Source organism: Haliotis rubra, unplaced genomic scaffold, assembly GCF_003918875.1.
Source record: "Haliotis rubra isolate DU_JTF1 unplaced genomic scaffold, ASM391887v1 Scf1200, whole genome shotgun sequence".
Classification (NCBI taxonomy): Eukaryota; Metazoa; Mollusca; class Gastropoda; order Lepetellida; family Haliotidae; genus Haliotis; species Haliotis rubra.
The window spans coordinates 180163-206027 of record NW_025765116.1 but is presented as its reverse complement, the minus strand read 5'-3'; the positions used below and the strand labels follow the sequence as shown (position 1 = coordinate 206027).

Sequence of the window (25865 nt, the reverse complement as noted above, 5' to 3'; positions counted from 1 at the left end):
ACCTACAGTGAGGGTATTACGGCAAGTATGTGGACCTACGGGGAGGGTTTTACAGCGTGTATGTGGACCTACAGGGAGGGTATTACGGCGTGTATGTCGACGTGCAGGGAGGGTATTACGGCATGTATGTGGACCTACAGGAAGGGTATTACGGCATGTATGTTGACCTACAGGGAGGAATGATACGGCATGTATGTTGGACGTGCATGGAGGGTATTACTACGTGTATGTGGACCTACAGGGACGGTATTGCGGCATGTATGTGGACCTACAGGTAGGGTATTACGGAGTGTATGTGGACTTACAGGGATGGTATTACTATGTGTATGTGGACCTACAGTAAGGGTATTACTCGATGTGGACCTACAGTTAGGGTATTAAGGCATGTATCTAGACCTGCAGGGAGGGTATTATGGCGTGTATGTGGACCTACACGGAGGGTATTACGACATGTATGTTGACGTGCAGGGAGGATATTACTGCGTCTATGTGGACCTACAGGGAGGGTATTGGTACGTGTATGTGGACCTACAGGTAGGGTATTACTACGTGTATGTGTACCTACAGGGAAGTTATTATGGCGTGTAAGTGGACCTACAGGGAGGGTATTACTACGTCTATGTGGACCTACAGGGAGGGTATTAAGGCATGTATGTGGACCTACAGGGAATGTATTACGCCGTGTAAGTGGACCTACAGGGAGGGTATTACGGCATGTATGTGGACCTAGAGGGAGGGTTTTACGTGTATGTGGACGTACAGGGAGGGTATTACTACGTGTGTGTAGACCTACAGGGAGGGTATTACGGCATGTATGTGGATCACAGGGAGGGTATTATAGCATGTATGTGGACCTACAGGGAGGGTACTATGGCGTCTATGTGGACCTGCAGGGAGGGTATTACGACGTGTATGTGAACCTGCAGGGTGGCTATTATTGCGTGTATCTGGACGTGCAGGGAGGGTATTACGGCATGTATGTGGACCTACAGGGAGGGTGTTACGGCATATATGTGGACCTAAAGTTAGGGTATTACTGCATGTATGTGGACCTACAGGGAGGGTATTACGGCATGTATGTGGACCTACTAGGGAGTGTATTACGGCATGTATGTGGACCTGCAGGGAGTGTATTACGGCGTGTATGTGGACGTGCAGGGATGGTATTACGTCGTGTATGTGGACCTACAGGGAGGGTATTACGGTGTGTATGTGGACCTGCAGGGAGGGTATTACGGCGTGTAAGTGGACCTACAGGGAGGGTATTACGGCATGTATGTGGACCTACAGGGAGGGTATTATGGCGTGTCTGTAGGTATATGGACCTACAGGGAGGGTTTTACGGCATGTATGTGTACCTGCAGGGAGGGTATTGCGGCATGTATGTTGACGTGTTGGGAGGGTTTTACGGCGTGTAAGTGGACCTACAGGGAGGGTATTACGGCATGTATGTGGACCTACAGGGAGGGTATTACGGCATGTATGTTGACCTACAGGCAGGGTATTATGGCATGTATGTGTACCTGCAGGGAGGGTATTACAGCGTGTAAGTGGACCTACGGGGAGGGTATTACTACATGTATGTGGACCTACAGGGAGGGTATTAAGGCATGTATGTGGACGTACAGGGAAGGTATTATTGCGTGTAAGTGGACCTACTAGGAGGGTATTATTACGTGTATGTGTACCTACAGGGAAGTTATTATGGCGTGTAAGTGGACCTACAGGGAGGATATTACTACGTGTATGTGGACCTACAGGGAGGGTATTACTACGTGTATGTGGACCTACAGGGAGGGTATTAAGGCATGTATGTGGACCTACAGGGAATGTATTACGCCGTGTAAGTGGACCTACAGGAGGGTATTACGGCTTGTATGTGGACCTACAGGGAAGGTATTACGTGTATGTGGATGTACAGGGAGGGTATTACTAGGTGTATGTGGACCTACAGGGAGGGTATTACGGCATGTATGTGGACCTACAGGGAGTGTATTACGTGCCATGTATGTGGACCTACAGGGAGTATTACTAAGTATTACGATTACTGCGTGTAAGTGAACCTACAGGGAGGGTATTACTACGTGTATGTGGACATACAGGGAGGGTATTACGGCGTGTATGTTGACGTTCAGGGAGGGTATTACTACGTGTATGTGGAACCTACAGGAGGGTATTATGGCATGTATGTGGACCTACAGGGAGGGTATTATGGCATGTATGTGGACCTACAGGGAGGGTATTATGGCGTGTATGTGGACCTACAGGGTGGCTATTACGGCATGTATGTGGACCTACAGGGAGGGTATTACGGCATGTATGTGGACCTACAGGGAGGGTGTTACGGCATGTATGTGGACCTACAGGGAGGGTATTACGGCATGTATGTGGACCTACAGGGAGGGTATTACGGCATGTATGTGGACCTACAGGGAGTATATTACAGCATTTATGTGGACATGCAGGGATGGTATTATGGCGTGTATGCGGACCTACAGGGAGGGTATTACGGTGTGTATGTGGACCTACAGGGAGGGTATTACGGCGTGTATGTGGACCTACAGGGAGGGTATTACTACATGTATGTTGACCTACAGGGAGGGTATTACTACGTGTATGTGGACCTACAGGGAGGGTATTAAGGCATGTATGTGGACCTACAGGGAGGGTATTACGACGTGTATGTGGACCTACAGGGAGGGTATTATGGCATGTATGTGGACCTACAGGGAGGTATTACGCGTGTATGTGGACCTACAGGGAGGGTATTTATGACATGTATGTGGACCTACAGGGAGGGTATTACTTGTGTATGTGGACCTACAGGGAGGGTATTACAGTGTATGTGGACCTACAGGGAGGGTATTACTACGTGTATGTGGACCTACAGGGAGGGTATTACGGCATGTATGTGGACCTACAGGAGGAGGGGTATTACATACGTGTATGTGGACCTACAGGGAGGGTATTACGGCATGTATGTGGACCTACAGGGGAGGTATTACGCTGTATGTGGATATGTGGACCTACAGGGAGGGTATTACGGCATGTATGTGGACCTACAGGAGGGTATTACGGCATGTATGTGGACCTACAGGAGGGTATTACGGCATGTATGTGGACCTACAGGGAGGGTATTACGGCATGTATGTGGACCTACAGGGAGGGTATTACGGCATATGTATGTGGACCTACAGGGGAGGGTATTACTACATATGTATGGCGGACCTACAGGGAGGGTATTACGGCGTGTATGTGGACCTACAGGGAGGGTATTACGGCATGTATGTGGACCTACAGGGAGGGTATTACGGCATGTATGTGGACCTACAGGGAGGGTATTACGACGTGTATGTGGACCTACAGGGAGGGTATTACGGCATGTATGTGGACCTACAGGGAGGGTATTATTACAGCATGTATGTGGACCTACAGGGGAGGGTATTACGGGCGTGTATGTGTGGACCTACAGGGAGGGTATTACGGCATGTATGTGGACCTACAGGGAGGGTATTAAGGCATGTATGTGGACCTACAGGGAGGGTATTACGGCATGTATGTGGACCTACAGGGAGGGTATTACGGCGTGTATGTGGACCTACAGGGAGGGTATTACTACGTGTATGTGGACCTACAGGGAGGGTATTATGGCATGTATGTGGACCTACAGGGAGGGTATTACGGCATGTATGTGGACCTACAGGGAGGGTATTACGGCGTGTATGTGGACCTACAGGGAGGGTATTATGGCATGTATGTGGACCTACAGGAGGGAGGGTATTACGGCATGTATGTGGACCTACAGGAGGGTATTACGGCATGTATGTGGACCTACAGGAGGGTATTACGGCATGTATGTGGACCTACAGGAGGGTATTACGGCATGTATGTGGACCTACAGGAGGGTATTACGGCATGTATGTGGACCTACAGGGATGGTATTATAAGTGTATGTGGACCTACAGGGAGGGTATTACGGTGTGTATGTGGACCTACAGGGAGGGTATTACGGCATGTATGTGGACCTACAGGGAGGGTATTACGGCATGTATGTGGACCTACAGGGAGGGTATTACTACATGTATGTGGACCTACAGGGAGGGTATTAAGGCATGTATGTGGACCTACAGGGAGGGTATTACGGCATGTATGTGGACCTACAGGGAGGGTATTACGGCGTGTATGTGGACCTACAGGGAGGGTATTACGGCATGCATGTCTGGACCTACAGGAGGGTATTATTACGGCGTGTATGTGGACCTACAGGGAGGGTATTACGGCATGTATGTGGACCTACAGGGAGGGTATTACGGGCGTGTATGTGGACTACACACAGGAGGGTATTACGGCATGTATGTGGACCTACAGGAGGGTATTACGGCATGTATGTGGACCTACAGGGAGGGTATTACGGCATGTATGTGGACCTACAGGGAGGGTATTACGGCATGTATGTGGACCTACAGGGAGGGTATTACTGCATGTATGTGGACCTACAGGGAGGGTATTACGGCATGTATGTGGACCTACAGGGAGGGTATTACGGCGTGTATGTGGACCTACAGGGAGGGTATTACGGCATGTATGTGGACCTACAGGGAGGGTATTACGGCATGTATGTGGACCTACAGGGAGGGTATTACGGCGTGTATGTGGACCTACAGGGAGGGTATTACTACGTGTATGTGGACATACAGGGAGGGTATTACGGCGTGTATGTTGACGTTCAGGGAGGGTATTACTACGTGTATGTGGACCTACAGGGAGGGTATTACTGCGTGTATGTGGACCTACAGGGAGGGTATTAAGGCATGTATGTGGACCTACAGGTAATGTATTACGGCATGTAAGTGGACCTACAGGAAGGGTATTACGGCGTGTAAGTGGACCTACAGGAAGGGTATTACTACGTGTATGTGAACCTACAGGGAGGGTATTATGGCATGTATGTGGACCTACAGGGAGGGTATTATGGCATGTATGTGGACCTACAGGGAGGGTATTATGGCGTGTATGTGGACCTGCAGGGTGGCTATTATGGCATGTATGTGGACCTGCAGGGAGGGTATTACGGCATGTATGTGGACCTACAGGGAGGGTGTTACGGCATGTGTGGACCTACAGTTAGGGTATTACGGCATGTATGTGGACCTACAGGGAGTATATTACAGCATTTATGTGGACCTGCAGGGAGTGTATTACGGCGTGTATGTGGACGTGCAGGGATGGTATTACGTCATGTATGTGGACCTACAGGAAGGGTATTACGGTGTGTATGTGGACCTGCAGGGAGGGTATTACGGCATGTATGTGGACGTACAGGGAGGGTATTATTGCGTTTAAGTGGACCTACTGGGAGGGTATTATTACGTGTATGTGTACCTACAGGGACGTTATTATGGCGTGTAAGTGGACCTACAGGGAGGGTATTACTAAGTGTATGTGGACCTACAGGGAGGGTATTACTACGTGTATGTGGACCTACAGGGAGGGTATTAAGGCATGTATGTGGACCTACAGGGAATGTATTCAGCGTGTAAGTGGACCTACAGGGAGGGGTATTACAGCATGTATGTGGACCTACAGGGAGGTGTTACTATGTGTATGTGGACCTACAGGGAGGGTATTACTGCGTGTATGTGGACCTACAGGGAGGGTATTACTACATGTATGTGGACCTACAGGGAGTGTATTACGCCATGTATGTGGACCTACAGGGAGGGTATTACAGCGTGTAAGTTGACCTACAGGGAGTGTATTACGCCATGTATGTGGACCTACAGAGAGGGTATTACTACGTGTATGTGGACCTACAGGCAGGGTATTATGACATGTAAGTGGACCTACGGGGAGGGTATTACGTGTATGTGGACGTACATGGAGGGTATTACGGCGTGTATGTGGACCTACTGGGAGGGTATTACTCCATGTCTGTAGGTATGTGGACCTACAGGTAGGGTATTAAAGCGTGTAAGTGGACCTACAGGGAGTGTATTACTACGTGTATGGGGACGTACAGGTAGGGTATTACTACGTGTATGTGGACCTACAGTGAGGGTATTACGGCATGTATATGGACCTGCAGGGAGGGTATTACGGCGTGTATGTTGACGTTCAGGGATGGTATTACGGGCAGTGTGTGTGGACCTAAAAGGAGGGTATTACTACTTGTATGTATGTGTACCTACAGGGAGGTATTAAAGGCATGTATGTGGACCTACAGGGAATGTATTACAGCGTGTAAGTGGACCTACAGGGAGGGTATTACTGGCGTGTAAGTGGACCTACAGGGAGGGTATTACTACGTGTATGTGGACCTACAGGGAGGGTATTATGGCATGTATGTGGACCTACAGGGAGGGTATTATGGCGTGTATGTGGACCTGCAGGGAGGGTATTACAGGCGTGTATGTGAACCTGCAGGCTGGCTATTATAGGCGTGTATGTGGACGTGCAGAGAGGAGGGTATTACAGCATGTATGTGGACCTACAGGGAGGGTGTTACTGGCATGTATGTGGACCTACAAGTTAGGGTATTACGGCATGTATGTGGACCTACAGGAGGTATTACGGCATGTATGTGGACCTACAAGGAGGGTATTACGGCATGTATGTGGACCTGCAGGGAGGAGGTAATACAGTGTATGTGGACCTACAGGGAGGGTATTATGACGTGTATGGGGACATACAGGGAGGGTATTGCGGCGTGTATGTTGACGTTCAGGGATGGTATTAATAAGTGTATGTGGACCTACAGGAGTGTATTACGGCAGTGTATGTGGACCTACAGGGAGGGTATTAAGGCATGTATGTGGATCTACAGGAATGTATTACAGCATGTATGTGGACCTACAGGGAGGAGTATTACGGTGTGTATGTGGACCTACAGGGGAGGGTATTACTACGTGTATATGGACCTACAGGGAGGAGTATTATGGCATGTATGTGGACCTACAGGAGGGTATTATAGCATGTATGTGGACCTACAGGAGGGAGGTACACGTGTATGTATGTGGACCTACAGGGAGGGTATTACTACGTGTATGTGGACCTACAGGGAGGGTATTACGGCATGTATGTGGACCTACAGGGAGTGTATTACGCCATGTATGTGGACCTACAGGGAGGGTATTACAGCGTGTAAGTTGACCTACAGGGAGTGTATTACGCCATGTATGTGGACCTACAGAGAGGGTATTACTACGTGTATGTGGACCTACAGGCAGGGTATTATGACATGTAAGTGGACCTACGGGGAGGGTATTACGTGTATGTGGACGTACATGGAGGGTATTACGGCGTGTATGTGGACCTACTGGGAGGGTATTACTCCATGTCTGTAGGTATGTGGACCTACAGGTAGGGTATTAAAGCGTGTAAGTGGACCTACAGGGAGTGTATTACTACGTGTATGGGGACGTACAGGTAGGGTATTACTACGTGTATGTGGACCTACAGTGAGGGTATTACGGCATGTATGTGGACCTACAGGGAGGGTATTACGGCGTGTATGTTGACGTTCAGGGATGGTATTACTACGTGTGTGTGGACCTAAAGTTAGGGTATTACTACTTGTATGTGTACCTACAGGGAGGGTATTAAGGCATGTATGTGGACCTACAGGGAATGTATTACGGAGTGTAAGTGGACCTACAGGGAGGGTATTACGGCGTGTAAGTGGACCTACAGGGAGGGTATTACTACGTGTATGTGGACCTACAGGGAGGGTATTATGGCATGTATGTGGACCTACAGGGAGGGTATTATGGCGTGTATGTGGACCTGCAGGGAGGGTATTATGGCGTGTATGTGAACCTGCAGGCTGGCTATTATGGCGTGTATGTCGACGTGCAGAGAGGGTATTACGGCATGTATGTGGACCTACAGGGAGGGTGTTACGGCATGTATGTGGACCTACAGTTAGGGTATTACGGCATGTATGTGGACCTACAGGGAGGGTATTACGGCATGTATGTGGACCTACAAGGAATGTATTACGGCATGTATGTGGACCTGCAGGGAGGGTATTACGGCGTGTATGTGGACCTACAGGGAGGGTATTATGACGTGTATGGGGACATACAGGGAGGGTATTGCGGCGTGTATGTTGACGTTCAGGGATGGTATTAATAAGTATATGTGAACCTAAAGTTAGTGTATTACGGCGTGTATGTGGACCTACAGGGAGGGTATTAAGGCATGTATGTGGATCTACAGGGAATGTATTACGGCGTGTAAGTGGACCTACAGGGAGGGTATTACGGTGTGTAAGTGGACCTACAGGGAAGGTATTACTACGTGTATATGGACCTACAGGGAGAGTATTATGGCATGTATGTGGACCTACAGGGAGGGTATTATGGCATGTATGTGGACCTAGAGGGAGGGTATTACGTGTATGTGGACGTACAGGGAGGGTATTACTACGTGTATGTGGACCTACAGGGAGGGTATTACGCCATGTATGTGGACCTACAGGGAGTGTATTACGCCATGTATGTGGACCTACAGGGAGGGTATTACAGCGTGTAAGTTGACCTACAGGGAGTGTATTACGCCATGTATGTGGACCTACAGAGAGGGTATTACTACGTGTATGTGGACCTACAGGCAGGGTATTATGACATGTAAGTGGACCTACGGGGAGGGTATTACGTGTATGTGGACGTACATGGAGGGTATTACGGCGTGTATGTGGACCTACTGGGAGGGTATTACTCCATGTCTGTAGGTATGTGGACCTACAGGTAGGGTATTAAAGCGTGTAAGTGGACCTACAGGGAGTGTATTACTACGTGTATGGGGACGTACAGGTAGGGTATTACTACGTGTATGTGGACCTACAGTGAGGGTATTACGGCATGTATATGGACCTGCAGGGAGGGTATTACGGCGTGTATGTTGACGTTCAGGGATGGTATTACTACGTGTGTGTGGACCTAAAGTTAGGGTATTACTACTTGTATGTGTACCTACAGGGAGGGTATTAAGGCATGTATGTGGACCTACAGGGAATGTATTACGGAGTGTAAGTGGACCTACAGGGAGGGTATTACGGCGTGTAAGTGGACCTACAGGGAGGGTATTACTACGTGTATGTGGACCTACAGGGAGGGTATTATGGCATGTATGTGGACCTACAGGGAGGGTATTATGGCCTGTATGTGGACCTACAGGGAGGGTATTATGGCGTGTATGTGAACCTGCAGGCTGGCTATTATGGCGTGTATGTCGACGTGCAGAGAGGGTATTACGGCATGTATGTGGACCTACAGGGAGGGTGTTACGGCATGTATGTGGACCTAAAGTTAGGGTATTACGGCATGTATGTGGACCTACAGGGAGGGTATTACGGCATGTATGTGGACCTACAGGGAATGTATTACGGCATGTATGTGGACCTGCAGGGAGGGTATTACGGCGTGTATGTGGACCTACAGGGAGGGTATTATGACGTGTATGTGGACATACAGGGAGGGTATTGCGGCGTGTATGTTGACGTTCAGGGATGGTATTAATAAGTGTATGTGAACCTAAAGTTAGTGTATTACGGCGTGTATGTGGACCTACAGGGAGGGTATTAAGGCATGTATGTGGATCTACAGGGAATGTATTACGGAGTGTAAGTGGACCTACAGGGAGGGTATTACGGTGTGTAAGTGGACCTACAGGGATGGTATTACTACGTGTATATGGACCTACAGGGAGAGTATTATGGCATGTATCTGGACCTACAGGGAGGGTATTATGGCATGTATGTGGACCTACAGGGAGGGTATTATGGCGTGTATGTGGACCTGCAGGGAGGGTATTATGGCGTGTATGTGAACCTGCAGGGAGGCCGTTACGGCATGTATGTGGACCTAAAGTTAGGGTATTACGTCATGTATGTCGACCTACAGGGAGGGTATTACGGCATGTATGTGGACCTACAGGGAGTGTATTACGGCATGTATGTGGACCTGCAGGGAGTGTATTACGGCATGTATGCAGGGATGGGACCTACAGGATGGTATTACTGCGTGTATGTGGACCTACAGGGGAGTGTATTACGGTGTATGTGGACCTACAGGGAGGGTATTACGGCGTGTATGTGGACCTACAGGGAGGGTATTATGGCATGTATGTGGACCTACAGGGAGGGTATTATGGCGTGTATGTAGGTATATGGACCTACAGGGAGGGTATTACAGCATGTATGTGGACCTGCAGGGAGGGTATTACAGCATGTATGTTGACGTACAGGGAGGGGTTTTACAGCGTGTAAGTGGACCTACAGGGAGGTGGTATTACGGCATGTATGTGGACCTACAGGAGGGTATTATGGCATGTATGTGGACCTACAGGGAGGGGTATTACAGCGTGTAAGTGGACCTACAGGGAGAGGTATTACTACATGTATGTGGACCTACAGGAGGGTATTATGGCATGTATGTGGACCTACAGGGAGTGGTATTACGGCATGTATGTGGACCTACAGGGAGGGTATTACAGTACGTATGTGGACCTACAGGAAGGGTATTACTACGTGTATGTGGACCTACAGGGAGGGTATTATGGCATGTATGTGGACCTACAGGGAGGGTGTTACGGCATGTATGTGGACCTACAGGGAGGGTATTATGGCATGTATGTGGACCTACAGGGAGGGTATTACGGCATGTATGTGGACCTACAGGGAGGGTATTACGGCATTTATGTGGACCTACAGGGAGTGTATTACGGCGTGTATGTGGACATGCAGGGATGGTATTATGGCGTGTATGCGGACCTACAGGGAGGGTATTACAGTGTGTATGTGGTCCTGCAGGGAGGGTATTACGGCGTGTAAGTGGACCTACAGGGAGGGTATTACTACATGTATGTGGACCTACAGGGAGGGTATTACTACGTGTATGTGGACCTACAGGGAGGGTATTAAGGCATGTATGTGGACCTACAGGGAATGTATTACGCCGTGTAAGTGGACCTACAGGGAGGGTATTATGGCATGTATGTGGACCTAGAGGGAGGGTATTACGTGTATGTAGACGTACAGGCAGGGTATTATGACATGTAAGTGGACCTACGGGGAGGGTATTACGTGTATGTGGACATACATGGAGGGTATTACGGCGTGTATGTGGACCTACAGGGAGGGTATTACTACGTGTATGTGGACCTACAGGGAGGGTATTAAGGCATGTCTGTGGTCCTACAGGGAATGTATTACGCCGTGTAATTGGACCTACAGGGAGGGTATTACGGCTTGTATGTTGACCTACAGGGAGGGTATTACGTGTATGTGGATGTACAGGGAGGCTATTGCTACGTGTATGTGGACCTACAGGGAGGGTATTACGGCATGTATGTGGACCTACAGGGAGTGTATTACGCCATGTATGTGGACCTACAGGGAGGGTATTACAGCGTGTAAGTGGTCCTACAGGGAGTGTATTACGACATCTATGTGGACCTACAGGGAGGGTATTACTACGTGTATGGGGACCTACAGGTAGGGTATTACGGCGTGTATGTGGACCTACAGGGAGGGTATTACGGCATGTATGTGGACCTACAGGGAGGGTATTACGGCATGTATGTGGACCTACAGGGAGGGTATTACTACGTGTATGTGGACCTACAGGGATGGTATTACTACGTGTATGTGGACCTACAGGGAGGGTATTACGGCGTGTATGTTACAGGGACGTTACCTACAGGGATAGTGTTACTACAGGATAGTGGATGTGGACGTGTATGTGGAAATACAGGAGTGCATTACGGCGTGTATGTGGACCTACAGGGAGGGTATTAAGGCATGTATGTGGACCTACAGGGAATGTATTACGGCATGTAAGTGGACCTACAGGAAGGGTATTACGGCGTGTAAGTGGACCTACAGGGAGGGTATTACTACGTGTATGTGGACCTACAGGGAGGGTATTACTACATGTATGTGGACCTACAGGGAGGGTATTATGGCATGTATGTGGACCTACAGGGAGGGTATTATGGCGTGTATGTGGACCTACAGGGTGGGTATTATGGCATGTATGTCGACCTACAGGGAGGGTATTACGGCATGTATGTGGACCTACAGGGAGGGTATTACGGCATGTATGTGGACCTACAGGGAGGGTATTACAGCATGTATGTGGACCTACAGGGAGGGTATTACGGCATGTATGTGGACCTACAGGGAGTATATTACAGCATTTATGTGGACCTGCAGGGAGTGTATTACGGCGTGTATGTGGACGTGCAGGGATGGTATTACGTCATGTATGTGGACCTACAGGAAGGGTATTACGGTGTGTATGTGGACCTACAGGGAGGGTATTATGGCATGTATGTGGACCTACAGGGAGGGTGTGCGTGTATGTGGACCTACAGGGAGGGTATTATGGCGTGTAAGTGGACCTACAGGGAGGGTATTACTAAGTGTATGTGGACCTACAGGGAGGGTATTACTGCGTGTATGTGGACCTACAGGGAGGGTATTAAGGCATGTATGTGGACCTACAGGGAGGGTATTACGGCGTGTATGTGGACCTACAGGGAGGGTATTACGGCATGTATGTGGACCTACAGGGAGGGTATTACGCATGTATGTGGACCTACAGGGAGGGTATTACGGCGTGTATGTGGACCTACAGGGAGGGTATTACGGCATGTATGTGGACCTACAGGGAGGGTATTACGGCATGTATGTGGACCTACAGGGAGGGTATTACGGCGTGTATGTGGACCTACAGGGAGGGTATACGCCATGTATGTGGACCTACAGGGAGGGGTATTACTACGTGTATGTGGACCTACAGGCAGGGTATTATGACATGTAAGTGGACCTACGGGGAGGGTATTACGTGTATGTGGACCTACATGGAGGGTATTACGGCATGTATGTGGACCTACTGGGAGGGTATTACTCCATGTATGTGGACCTACATGTGGACCTACAGGTAGATGTATGTGGACCTAAAGCGAGGTATTAGGCTATGTATGGACCTACAGGGAGGGTATTACTACGCATGTGTATGGGACCTACAGGGACAGGGGTATTACTACGTGTATGTGGACCTACAGTGAGGGTATTACAGCATGTATGTGGACCTACAGGGAGGGTATTATGGCGTGTATGTTGACGTTCAGGGAGGGTATTATGGCGTGTATGTGGACCTACAGGGAGGGTATTACGACGCTTGTATGTGGACCTACAGGAGGGTATTAAGGCATGTATGTGGACCTACAGGGAGGGTATTACGGCATGTATGTGGACCTACAGGGAGGGTATTACGGCGTGTATGTGGACCTACAGGGAGGTATTACGGCGTGTATGTGGACCTACAGGGAGGGTATTACGGCATGTATGTGGACCTACAGGGAGGGTATTATGGCGTGTATGTGGACCTACAGGGAGGGTATTACTAGCGTGTATGTGACCTACAGGCTGGTATTATAGCGTGTATATGGACCTACAGGGAGGGTATTACGGCATGTATGTGGACCTACAGGGAGGGTATTACGGCGTGTATGTGGACCTACAGGGATGGTAATACGGCATGTATGTGGACCTGTAGGGAGGGTATTACAGCGTGTATGTGGACCTACAGTTAGGGTATCACGGCATGTATGTGGACCTACAGGGAGGGTATTACGGCATGTATGTGGACCTACAAGGAGTGTATTACGGCATGTATGTGGACGTACAGGGAGGGTATTACGGCGTGTATGTGGACCTACAGGGAGGGTATTACGGCGTGTATGTGGACCTACAGGGAGGGTATTACCGTGTAAGTGGACCTACAGGGAGGGTATTATGGCATGTATGTGGACCTACAGGGAGGGTATTATGGCGTGTATGTAGGTATATGGACCTACAGGGAGGGTTTTACGGCATGTATGTGGACCTGCAGGGAGGGTATTACAGCATGTATGTTGACGTTGGGAGGGTATTACGGCGTGTATGTGGACCTACAGGGAGGGTATTACGGCATGTATGTGGACCTACAGGGAGGGTATTACGGCATGTATGTGGACCTACAGGGAGGGTATTACAGCGTGTATGTGGACCTACAGGGAGGGTATTACTACGTGTATGTGGACCTACAGGGAGGGTATTAAGGCATGTATGTAGACGTACAGGGAGGGTATTATTGCGTGTAAGTGGACCCACTGGGAGGGTATTATTACGTGTATGTGTACCTACAGGGAAGTTATTATGGCATGTAATTGGACCTACAGGGAGGGTATTACTACGTGTATGTTGACCTACAGGGAGGGTATTACTACGTGTATGTGGACCTACAGGGAGGGTATTACTACGTGTATGTGGACCTACAGGGAGGGTATTACTACGTGTATGTGGACCTACAGGGAGGGTATTATGGCGTGTATGTGGACCTACAGGGAGGGTATTACGGCATGTATGTTGACCTACAGGGAGGGTATTATGGCATGTATGTGGACCTACAGGGAGGGTATTACGACATGTATGTGGACCTACAGGGAGTGTATTACGGCGTGTATGTGTACGTGCAGGGAGGGTATTACGTCGTGTATGTGGACCTACAGGGAGGGTATTAGGGCGTGTATGTGAACCTACAGGTAGGGTATTACGGCATGTATGTGGACCTACAGGGAGGGTATTACGGCATGTACTTGGACCTACAGGTAGGGTATTATGGCGTGTATGTAGGTATGTGGACCTACAGGGATGGTATTACGGCATGTATGTGGACCTGTAGGGAGGGTATTACAGCGTGTATGTGGACCTACAGTTAGGGTATTACGGCATGTATTTGGACCTACAGGGAGGGTATTACGGCATGTATGTAGACCTACAGGGAGGGTATTACGGCATGTATGTGGACCTACAGGAGGGTATTACGGCATGTATGTGGACCTACAGGGAGGGTATTACGGCATGTATGTGGACCTACAGGGAGGGTATTACGGCATGTATGTGGACCTACAGGGAGGGTATTACAGCGTGTATGTGGAGCTACAGGGAGGGTATTACGGCGTGTATGTGGACCTACAGGGAAGGTATTACGGCATGTATGTGGACCTGTAGGGAGGGTATTACAGCGTGTATGTGGACCTACAGGGAGGGTATTACGGCATGTATGTGGACCTACAGGGAGGGTATTACGGCGTGTATGTTGACCTACAGGGAGGGTATTACGGCATGTATGTGGACCTACAGGGAGGGTATTACAGCGTGTATGTGGACCTACAGGGAGGGTATTACGGCATGTATGTGGACCTACAGGGAGGGTATTACAGCGTGTATGTGGACCTACAGGGAGGGTATTATGGCATGTATGTGGACCTACAGGGAGGGTATTACAGCGTGTATGTGGACCTACAGGGAGGGTATTACGGCATGTATGTGGACCTGGAGGGAGGGTATTACAGCGTGTATGTGGACCTACAGGGAGGGTATTACGGCATGTATGTGGACCTGTAGGGAGGCTATTACAGCGTGTATGTGGAGCTACAGGGAGGGTATTACGGCATGTATGTGGACCTACAGTTAGGGTATTACGGCGTGTATGTGGACCTACAGGGATGGTATTACGGCATGTATGTGGACCTGCAGGGAGGGTATTACAGCGTGTATGTGGACCTACAGGAGGGTATTACGGCATGTATGTGGACCTACAGGGAGGGTATTACGGCATGTATGTGGACCTACAGGAGTGTATTACGGCATGTATGTGGACCTACAGGGGGTGGTATTACAGCGTGTATGTGGACCTACAGGGAGGTATTATTATGACGTGTATGTGGACCTACAGGGGAGGTATGTTGACGTTACAGGCGTGTATGGCGTTCAGGGTATGTGGACCTACATTAAGGGTATTACGGCAGTGTATGTGGACCTACAGGGAGGGTATTATGGCATGTATGTGGACCTACAGGGAGGGTATTACGGCATGTATGTGGACCTACAGGGAGGGTATTACTACGTGTATGTGGACCTACAGGGAGGGTATTACGGTGTGTATGTGGACCTACAGGGAGGGTATTACTACGTGTATGTGGACCTACAGGGAGAGTATTATGGCATGTATGTGGACCTACAGGGAGGGTATTATGGCATGTATGTGGACCTACAGGGAGGGTATTACGGCGTGTATGTGGACCTACAGGGAGGGTATTATGGCGTGTATGTGGACCTACAGGGAGGGTATTACGGCATGTATGTGGACCTACAGTTAGGGTATTACGGCATGTATGTGGACCTACAGGGAGGGTATTACGGCATGTATGTGGACCTACAGGGGAGGTATTACGGCATGTATGTGGACCTACAGGGAGTGTATTACGGCATGTATGTGGACCTACAGGGAGGGTATTACGTCGTGTATGTGGACCTACAGGGAGGGTATTACGGCATGTATGTGGACCTACAGGAGGGTATTCACGATGTATGGTACCTACGGCGTGTACTACAGCATGTGGACCTACAGGGAGGGTATTATGGCATGTATGTGGACCTACAGGGAGGGTATTATGGCGTGTATGTAGGTATATGGACCTACAGGGAGGGTTTTACGGCATGTATGTGAACCTGCAGGGAGGGTTTTACAGCATGTATGTGGACCTACAGAGGAGGAGGAGGAGGGTTTACACAGTGCATGTGGACCTACCACAGGAGGGTATTACGGCATGTATGTGGACCTACAGGAGGGAGGGTATTATGGCATGTATGTGGACCTACAGGGAGGGTATTACAGCGTGTAAGTGGACCTACAGGGAGGGTATTACGGCATGTATGTGGACCTACAGGGAGGGTATTAAGGCATGTATGTGGACCTACAGGGAGGGTATTACTGCATGTATGTGGACCTACAGGGAGGGTATTACGGCAAGTGTATGTGGACCTACAGGGAGTTATTATTACATGCATGTATGTGGACCTACAGGGAGGGGTATTACGGCGTGTATGTGGACCTACAGGAGGGTATTACTACGTGTATGTGGACCTACAGGGAGGGTATTATTGCTATGTATGTAAATGGACCTACAGGGAGGGTATTACAGCATGTATGTGGACCTACAGGGAGGGTATTATGGCGTGTATGTGGACCTACAGGGAAGGTATTACTAGCATGTATGTGGACCTACAGGGAGGGTATTACGGCATGTATGTGGACCTACAGGGAGGGTATTACGGCATGTATGTGGACCTACAGGGAGTGTATTACGGCATGTATGTGGACCTACAGGGAGGGTATTACGGCATGTATGTGGACCTACAGGGAGGGTATTAGGGCGTGTATGTGGACCTACAGTTAGGGTATTACGGCATGTATGTGGACCTACAGGGAGGGTATTACGGCATGTATGTGGACCTACAGGGAGGGTATTACGGCGTGTATGTAGGTATGTGGACCTACAGGGAGGGTATTACGGCATGTATGTGGACCTACAGGGAGGGTATTACTGCGTGTATGTGGACCTACAGGGAGGGTATTACAGCGTGTATGTGGACCTACAGGGATGGTATTACGGCATGTATGTAGACCTACAGGGAGGGTATTACGGCATGTATGTGGACCTACAGGGAGGGTATTACAGCATGTATGTGGACCTACAGGGAGGGTATTACGGCATGTATGTGGACCTACAGGGAGGGTATTACGGCATGTATGTGGACCTACAGGGAGGGTATTACAGCGTGTATGTGGACCTACAGGGAGGGTATTACGGCGTGTATGTGGACCTACAGGGAGGGTATTACGGCATGTATGTGGACCTACAGGGAGGGTATTACAGCGTGTATGTGGACCTACAGGGATGGTATTACGGCATGTATGTGGACCTACAGGGAGGGTATTACGGCGTGTATGTGGACCTACAGGGAGGGTATTACGGCATGTATGTGGACCTACAGGGGAGTATTATTACGGCATGTATGTGGACCTACAGGGAGGGTATTATTACAGCATGTATGTGGACCTACAGGGAGGGTATTACAGCATGTATGTGGACCTACAGGGAGGAGTATTACAGCATGTATGTGGACCTACAGGTTAGGGTATTGTGGACCTAGCGTGTATGTGGACCTACAGGGAGGGTATTACAGCATGCATGTATGTGGACCTACAGGGAGGGTATTACTAGCGTGTATGTGGACCTACAGGGAGGGTATTACGGCATGTATGTGGACCTGTAGGGAGGGTATTACAGCGTGTATGTGGACCTACAGGGAGGTTATTACGGCATGTATGTGGACCTACAGGAGGGTATTACGGCGTGTATGTGGACCTACAGGGAGGGTATTACGGCATGTATGTGGACCTACAGGGAGGGTATTACAGCGTGTATGTGGACCTACAGGGAGGGTATTACGGCATGTATGTGGACCTACAGGGATGGTATTACGGCATGTATGTGGACCTACAGGGAGGGTATTACGGCATGTATGTGGACCTACAGGGAGGGTATTACGACGTGTATGTGGACCTACAGGGAGGGTATTACGGCATGTATGTGGACCTACAGGGAGGTTATTACGGCATGTATGTGGACCTACAGGGAGGGTATTATTACGTGTATGTGTACCTACAGGGAAGGTATTATGGCGTGAAAGTGGACCTACAGGGAGGGTATTAGTATGTGTATGTGAACCTACAGGGAGGGTATTACTACGTGTATGTGGACCTACAGGGAGGGTATTAAGACATGTATGTGGACCTACAGGGAATGTATTACCGTGTAAGTGGACCTACAGGGAGGGTATTACTGCATGTATGTGGACCTACAGGGAGGGTATTACTACATGTATGTGGACCTACAGGGAGGGTATTATGGCGTGTATGTGGACCTACAGGGAGGGTATTACGGCGTGTATGTGGACCTACAGGGAGGGTATTACGGCATGTATGTGGACCTACAGGGAGGGTATTACGGCATGTATGTTGACCTACAGGGAGGGTATTATGGCGTGTATGTGGACCTACAGGGAGGGTATTACTACGTGTATGTAGACCTACAGGGAGGATATTAAGGCATGTATGTGGACCTACAGGGAGGGTATTATGGCGTGTATGTGGACCTACGGGGAGGGTGTTATAATGTGTGTCTGGACCTACAGGTAGGGTATTACGGCATGTATGTTGACGTGCAGGTATGGTATTACTACGTGTATGTTTACCTACAGGGAGGGTATTACTACGTGTATGTGAACCTACAGGGAAGGTATTACGGCATGTACGTGGACCTACAAGGTATTATGGCGTGTATGTAGGTATGTGGACCTACAGGGAGGGTTTTACGGCATGTATGTGGACCTGCAGGGAGGGTATTACGGCGTGTATGTTGACGTGTTGGGAGAGTTTTACTGCGTGTAAATGGACCTACAGGGAGGGTATTACGGCATGTATGTGGACCTACAGGGATGGTATTACGGCATGTATGTGGACCTACAGTTAGGGTATTACGGCGTGTATGTGGACCTACAGGGATGGTATTACGGCATGTATGTGGACCTGTAGGGAGGGTATTACAATGTGTATGTGGACCTACAGTAGGGTATTACGGCATGTATGTGGACCTACAGGGATGCTATTACGGCATGTATGTGGACCTACAGGGAGGGTATTACGGCATGTATGTGGACCTACACTTAGGGTAATACGGCGTGTATGTGGACCTACAGGGGTGGTATTACGGCGTGTATGTGGACCTGTAGGGAGGGTATTATGGCGTGTATGTGGACCTGCAGGGAGGGTATTATGGCATGTATGTGGACCTACAGGGAAGGTATTACGGCATGTCAGTTGAGGTGCAGGGAGGGTATTATGGCATGTATGTGGACCTACAGGGAGGGTATTACGGCATGTATGTGGACCTACAGGGGAAGAGGGAGGTTACGGCATGTATGTGGACCTACAGGGAGTGTATTATTACGGCGTGTATGTGTACGTGCAGGGAGGGTATTACGTCATGTATGTGGACCTACAGGGAGGGTATTACGGCATGTATGTGGACCTACAGGGAGGGTATTACAGCGTGTATGTGGACCTACAGGGAGGGTATTACGGCAGTGTATGTGGACCTACAGGGAAGGTATTACGGCATGTATGTGGACCTACAGGGAGGGTATTACAGCGTGTATGTGCAGCTACAGGGAGGGTGTTACGGAGTGTAAGTGGACCTACAGGGAGGGTATTAACGTGTATGTGTACCTACAGGGAAGGTTTATGGCGTGTAAGTGGACCTACAGGGAGGGTATTACTATGTGTATGTGGACCTACAGGGAGGGTATTACTACGTGTATGTGGACCTACAGGGAGGGTATTAAGACATGTATGTGGACCTACAGGGAATGTATTACCGTGTAAGTGGACCTACAGGGAGGGTATTACGGCGTGTATGTGGACCTACAGGGAGGGTATTACTACTTGTATGGGGACCTACAGGGAGGGTATTATGGCGTGTATGTGGACCTACAGGGAGGGTATTACGGCATGTATTTGGACCTACAGGGAGGGTATTACAGCATGTATGTGGACCTACAGGGAGGGTATTACAGCATGTATGTTGACGTGCAGGGAGGGTATTATGGCGTGTATGTGGACCTACAGTTACAGGAGGGTATTATTTCGTGTATCTGGACCTACAGGGAGGGTATTAAGGCATGTATGTTGACGTACAGGGAGGGTATTACTACGTGTATGTGGACCTACAGGGAGGGTATTACTACGTGTATGTAGACCTACAGGGAGGGTATTAAGGCATGTATGTGGACCTACAGGGAGAGTATTATGGCGTGTATGTGGACCTACAGGGAGGGTGTTATGGTGTGTATCTGGACCTACAGGGAGGGTATTACGGCATGTATGTTGACGTGCAGGTAGGGTATTACTACGTGTATGTTGACCTACAGGGAGGGTATTACTACGTGTATGTGTACCTACAGGGAGGGTATTACGGCGTGTAAGTGGACCTACAGGGAGTGTATTACGCCATGTATGTGGACCTACAGGGAGGGTAATGTGGCGTGTATGTGTACCTACAGGGAGGGTATTACTACGTGTATGTGGACCTGCAGGGAGGGTATTACGGCATGTATGTGGACCTACAGGGAGTGTATTACGCCATGTATGTGGACCTACAGGGAGGGTATTACGGCGTGTATGTGTACCTACAGGTAGGATATTACAGCATGTATGTGGACCTACAGAGAGGGTATTACTACGTGTATGTGGACCTACAGGGAGGGTATTACGACCTGTAAGTGGACCTACAGGGAGGGTATTACGTGTATGTGGACCTACAGGGAGGGTATTACTACGTGTATGTGGACCTACTGGGAGGGTATTACTACATGTATGTAGGTATGTGGACCTACAGGGAGGGTATTACGGCGTGTAAGTGGACCTACAGGGAGGGTATTACTACGTGTATGGGGACGTACAGGTAGGGTTTTACTACGTGTATGTGGACCTACAGGGAGGGTATTACGGCATGTATGTGGACCTGCAGGGAGGGTATTACGGCGTGTATGTGGACCTACAGGAGGTATTGTGGGTATTCGATGTATGTGGACCTACAGGGGAGGGTATTACGGCGTGTATGTGGACATACAGGGAGGAGTATATTACAGGGAGGGTATTATGTATGTTGACCTACAGGGAGGAGTATTACTACTTGTATGTGGACCTAAAGTTAGGGTATTACGGCGTGTATGTGTACCTACAGGGAGGGTATTAAGGCATGTATGTGGACCTGCAGGGAGGGTATTATGGCGTGTATGTGGACCTACAGGGAGTGTATTACGGCATGTATGTGGACCTACAGGGAGGGTATTACGGCATGTAAGTTGAGGTGCAGGGAGGGTATTATGGCGTGTATGTGGACCTACAGGGAGGGTATTACGGCATGTATGTGGGCCTACAGGGAAGGTATTACTGCATGTATGTTGACGTGCAGGGAGGGTATTATGGCATGTATGTGGACCTACAGGGAAGGTTTTATGGCATGTATCTTAACCTACAGGGAGGGTATTACGGCATTTATGTTGACGTGCAAGGAGGGTATTACGGCATGTATGTGGACCTACAGGGAGGGTATTACGGCATGTATGTGGACCTGCAGGGAAGGTATTGCAGCATGTATGTGTACCTACAGGGAGGGTATTACGGCGTGTAAGTGGACCTACAGGGAGGGTATTACGTGAATGTGGACGTACAGGTAGGGTATTGCTACGTGTATGTGGACCTACTGGGAGGGTATTACTACATGTATGTGGGTATGTGGACCTACAGGGAGGGTATTACGGCGTGTAAGTGGACCTACTGGGAGGGTATTACTACGTGTATGTGGACGTACAGGGAGGGGTATTACGGCATGTATGGGGACCTACAGGAGGGTATTAAGGCATGTATGTGGACCTACAGGAGGTTAGGAGGTATTGACGGCGTGTAGGTGGACCTACAGGGAGAGTATTACGACGTGTAAGTGGACCTACAGGGAGGGTATTACTACGTGTATGTGGACCTACAGGGAGGGTATTACGGCGTGTATGTGGACCTACAGGGAGGGTATTACGGCGTGTATGTGGACCTACAGGGAGGGTATTACGGCGTGTATGTTGGACCTACATAGGGGCATTACTACGTGTATGTGGACCTACAGGGTGTATGTGGACCTACAGGGAGGGTATTACGGCATGTATGTGGACCTACAGGGAGGGTATTGCGGCATGTATGTGGACCTACAGGGAGGGTATTACGGCGTGTATGTGGACCTACAGGGAGGGTATTACGGCGTGTATGTGGACCTACAGGGAGGGTATTACAGCGTGTATGTGGACCTACAGGGAGGGTATTACGGCGTGTATGTGGACCTACAGGGAGGGTATTACGTTCATCAACTGTTGCAGGTGATGGCGAAGTGACGTTTGTTGATGTTGATGGCCTGGTCACAACTAAGACAGTGAATGAGAATCTCACAATACCCATAGCTACAGAACAAATAGACAAATCTGCAAGGTAGGAATCTATTTCATGCTGTGTCATCCTTAGCAAATCATTGTAATGGCTCAATCAAATTTTTGGTTATTTCCTAATTCTTGCTGCATTACCTTTCCCGTGCATATTTTAAACGTATTGAGCCTATGTATGCAATGTATATGCGCGATTTGATCACTCAGAATTTGAGAAAATGCTACACAGTGTGAAATGCTTACATTATATGTTGTGAGAAGCGCAATTTTATATGGTTGTTTGATTTCATCTGAACACTGGGTGTTTGTGACAAAGACAAATGGGAGGGCATACTGGTTTCAGCTCCGTCCGTCCGGGATGATGGGGACAGATTTTCTCAAGCAAATTTGGTATGTGTTTTCAGGGCACGAATGCCGTGATGGAGTTCGAAAACGGAAACAGTGTTACAATTTGTTACAGAGTTATGGCCCTTGCCATGCATTTCTTGACTTCGCGCACAGTATTCCCAATGGAGATAGATATTCTCAGTAACTGTTATATACTGAGTCAAAAAAGAAACTTCACATTCTTTCTTCAGGGCACTATAAAAGAACAAGAGATGGTAAGATGGTTAAATTGTTATTATTTCATTGCTGAGATCTGTGTGATGTACTCGATACACTGACAGTGCTATAATCAGTTCCATTAGGCTACACCGCCGTTCCAAAACATGGGTATACAGAATGTCAAGTCACAATATGGACGTCGAGAATGGAGATTGGCAGCCCGCAACCGATTTCGAATGGTCTGTGAGGACAGTCGACCTCTAAAGATCTCAGCCCTGGTTCGTGTAGCCGGCAGAAATCTGTCACGTAGGTGACGTAGGACGATTTGACGGTCTTCTGCTCGTGACGTCACACGTGGACGACCCGACCTTGGGCGATCAGAAGTGGTGCCAGTTTGTTGTAGACGACCTCGCAAGTCATACACAGTACGACGGCTGCATCCCTTTGCTCTTGCGACGTCAATAACTGATCTTCCCGCTTGCAACATGTCAACGGCACGTTCACGTTGCACATTTGACAATCGTGGCATTTCAAGTACCATTAGAACTGTGGTTTAAAAGTGTTTTCAATTCTTGAGGCCAATGCAAACACGTGCATATGAAGAAAACTTCAATGCGAAGATCACGTGATCGACTGCACTTGCAAAACCTGATTTGGCATTAACGTCATTTGCACGAGGAATGGATGGGTTTGAGTGGGCTTTACTAACGTTTTTCTAGAGTCGAAAGATAGGGATCCCATTTCGGATACATAGATGTATCATCAGAGAAATAAATATTCATTATTTTTCAAATTACATTTTGTGAAGTTTCTTTTTTGACTCAGTATAGATAGGGAAACCAAATGTGGTATGTGTTTTCAGGACATGAATGTCGTAGTGGAGTTAAATAGCATGACTGACTGACTGACTGAGTTTGGTTTTACGCCGCTTTTAGCAATATTCCTGCAACATCACGGCGGGGAACACCAGAAATGGGCTTCACACATTGTACCCATGTGGGGATTCGAACCCGGGTCTTCGGCGTGACGAGCCAACGCTTTAACCACTAGGCTACCCCACCGCCCCTAAATAGCATGAACCAAATAGGAACAGAACACTGTGGCGGGGGATATTGTGGTCATAGCTTCTTGGTTCGGAAATGTACCTGTATGAGAAAATCAGTGATGTGTTTGGCACAGCCGAGTGTGAGATATACGTGATGTAATAGGGTCGCGTGATCGTCGCTAGCGAAACACTATCCAACATGGCGGACAGCTCACTTCGGCGTTGTATTTTCCCAAACATCTTAACTAAAACTAGGTTTATACACGTTCCAGATTTATTATTATGGTTGTGATAATATAGATATAATAATAATAATAATAATAGTTCATTTATAAAGCGCATATTTCCATGCACAATGCATTAAGATATCAGTGATTACTAATTATACTCCAAATTATTATCCAATTTGTACATTTCAAAACATATGCCAAATAACGCCGTGAATCGCGATTTGATTCTGTGTAAAAGTCATTTTTAGCACATTGCGTTGCCTCAGGTGATAGTGAACGATATCAAGAATCAGGTCCCCCAGAATTAAAGGGTATTTGTGTGCTTCATATATTTTTATCTTTCTTTATTTTAAAGTGAAGGTTGAGGAGAAGGGACGTATATGTCCCTGGCATCTAGAGGGTTAACCTGCACCTGCACCTGTAAAGTTGACAGGTGAGCTACAGAACCTTGGTGATATGTTTATGTTTACTGACGGTGTGTCACTTTCTTGTAGCTATTACTGGCTGCAGCCTCTGAGTCGGTTGGAGACATCCCGGCGAGCGAAAGATTTGATTGGACAGTATTTCACCGGAAGTGGTGAAGACCTCGCCTGGTTTTGTAGGTTCGACGTCCCTGGCGTGCCTAAGTAGACTGACGACGACGACGACGTTGTCAACCTCCTGGTAATATGACTACTACAGAGATCTGTTTGAGAACAGTGGAACACTGCATGTCTGTTAATGTTTTTCAACGTCAAATACGATTAAGTGACATCTTCACATAGTATACTGGACAAAAATAGTTAGGGATATATATTTAAGTTTTGAAATTATGAATAATGATCTATTTATTCATTGACACTCTGATATAATATCAATCATAAAAATACCAATATCCCTAACTTATTTTGTCCAGTATATTAACGGATTTCTGAATGGACTGTTGTGTTTTCTCTCGTTCACCTTTATGTAATCCAACCTGTTGATGTTCTTCACGGGTATTAAATGCATTGTTATATCGCGTTTTGTTTTGTTTGTTCATGCAGGTAGTAAACAGTGACATTCTGTTCGTCGTACTCTTTTACTAGGAAGTTTCCGTGTTTTTGGATCGTCTATGTGT

At 48.3% G+C, this 25865-nt stretch overlaps 4 long non-coding RNA genes across 5 annotated transcripts; 2 read left to right on the top strand and 2 right to left on the bottom strand.

Annotated features, from left to right (window-relative positions):
- Nucleotides 1-1259: 1259 nt before the first annotated feature.
- LOC124263838 lies at nt 1260-1467 on the bottom strand. Its single transcript, XR_006894970.1, has 3 exons — nt 1425-1467; nt 1326-1358; nt 1260-1284 (listed from the first exon to the last, which is right to left on the bottom strand). It is a non-coding gene; the product is annotated as an uncharacterized LOC124263838 (long non-coding RNA).
- Nucleotides 1468-17347: 15880 nt separating this feature from the next.
- On the top strand, nt 17348-25766 carry LOC124263814. Of its 2 annotated transcripts, XR_006894947.1 has the most exons (3): nt 17348-17376; nt 22883-22991; nt 25261-25766. It is a non-coding gene; the product is annotated as an uncharacterized LOC124263814 (long non-coding RNA). The 2 variants fall into 2 exon arrangements; XR_006894946.1 differs by lacking the exon at nt 17348-17376 and having other exon boundaries at nt 22754-22991.
- LOC124263830 lies at nt 18766-19280 on the top strand. The gene is made up of 3 exons (XR_006894966.1): nt 18766-18831; nt 19195-19206; nt 19244-19280. It is a non-coding gene; the product is annotated as an uncharacterized LOC124263830 (long non-coding RNA).
- LOC124263822 lies at nt 18808-19372 on the bottom strand. The gene is made up of 3 exons (XR_006894963.1): nt 19353-19372; nt 18986-19051; nt 18808-18886 (listed from the first exon to the last, which is right to left on the bottom strand). It is a non-coding gene; the product is annotated as an uncharacterized LOC124263822 (long non-coding RNA).
- Nucleotides 25767-25865: the final 99 nt, after the last annotated feature.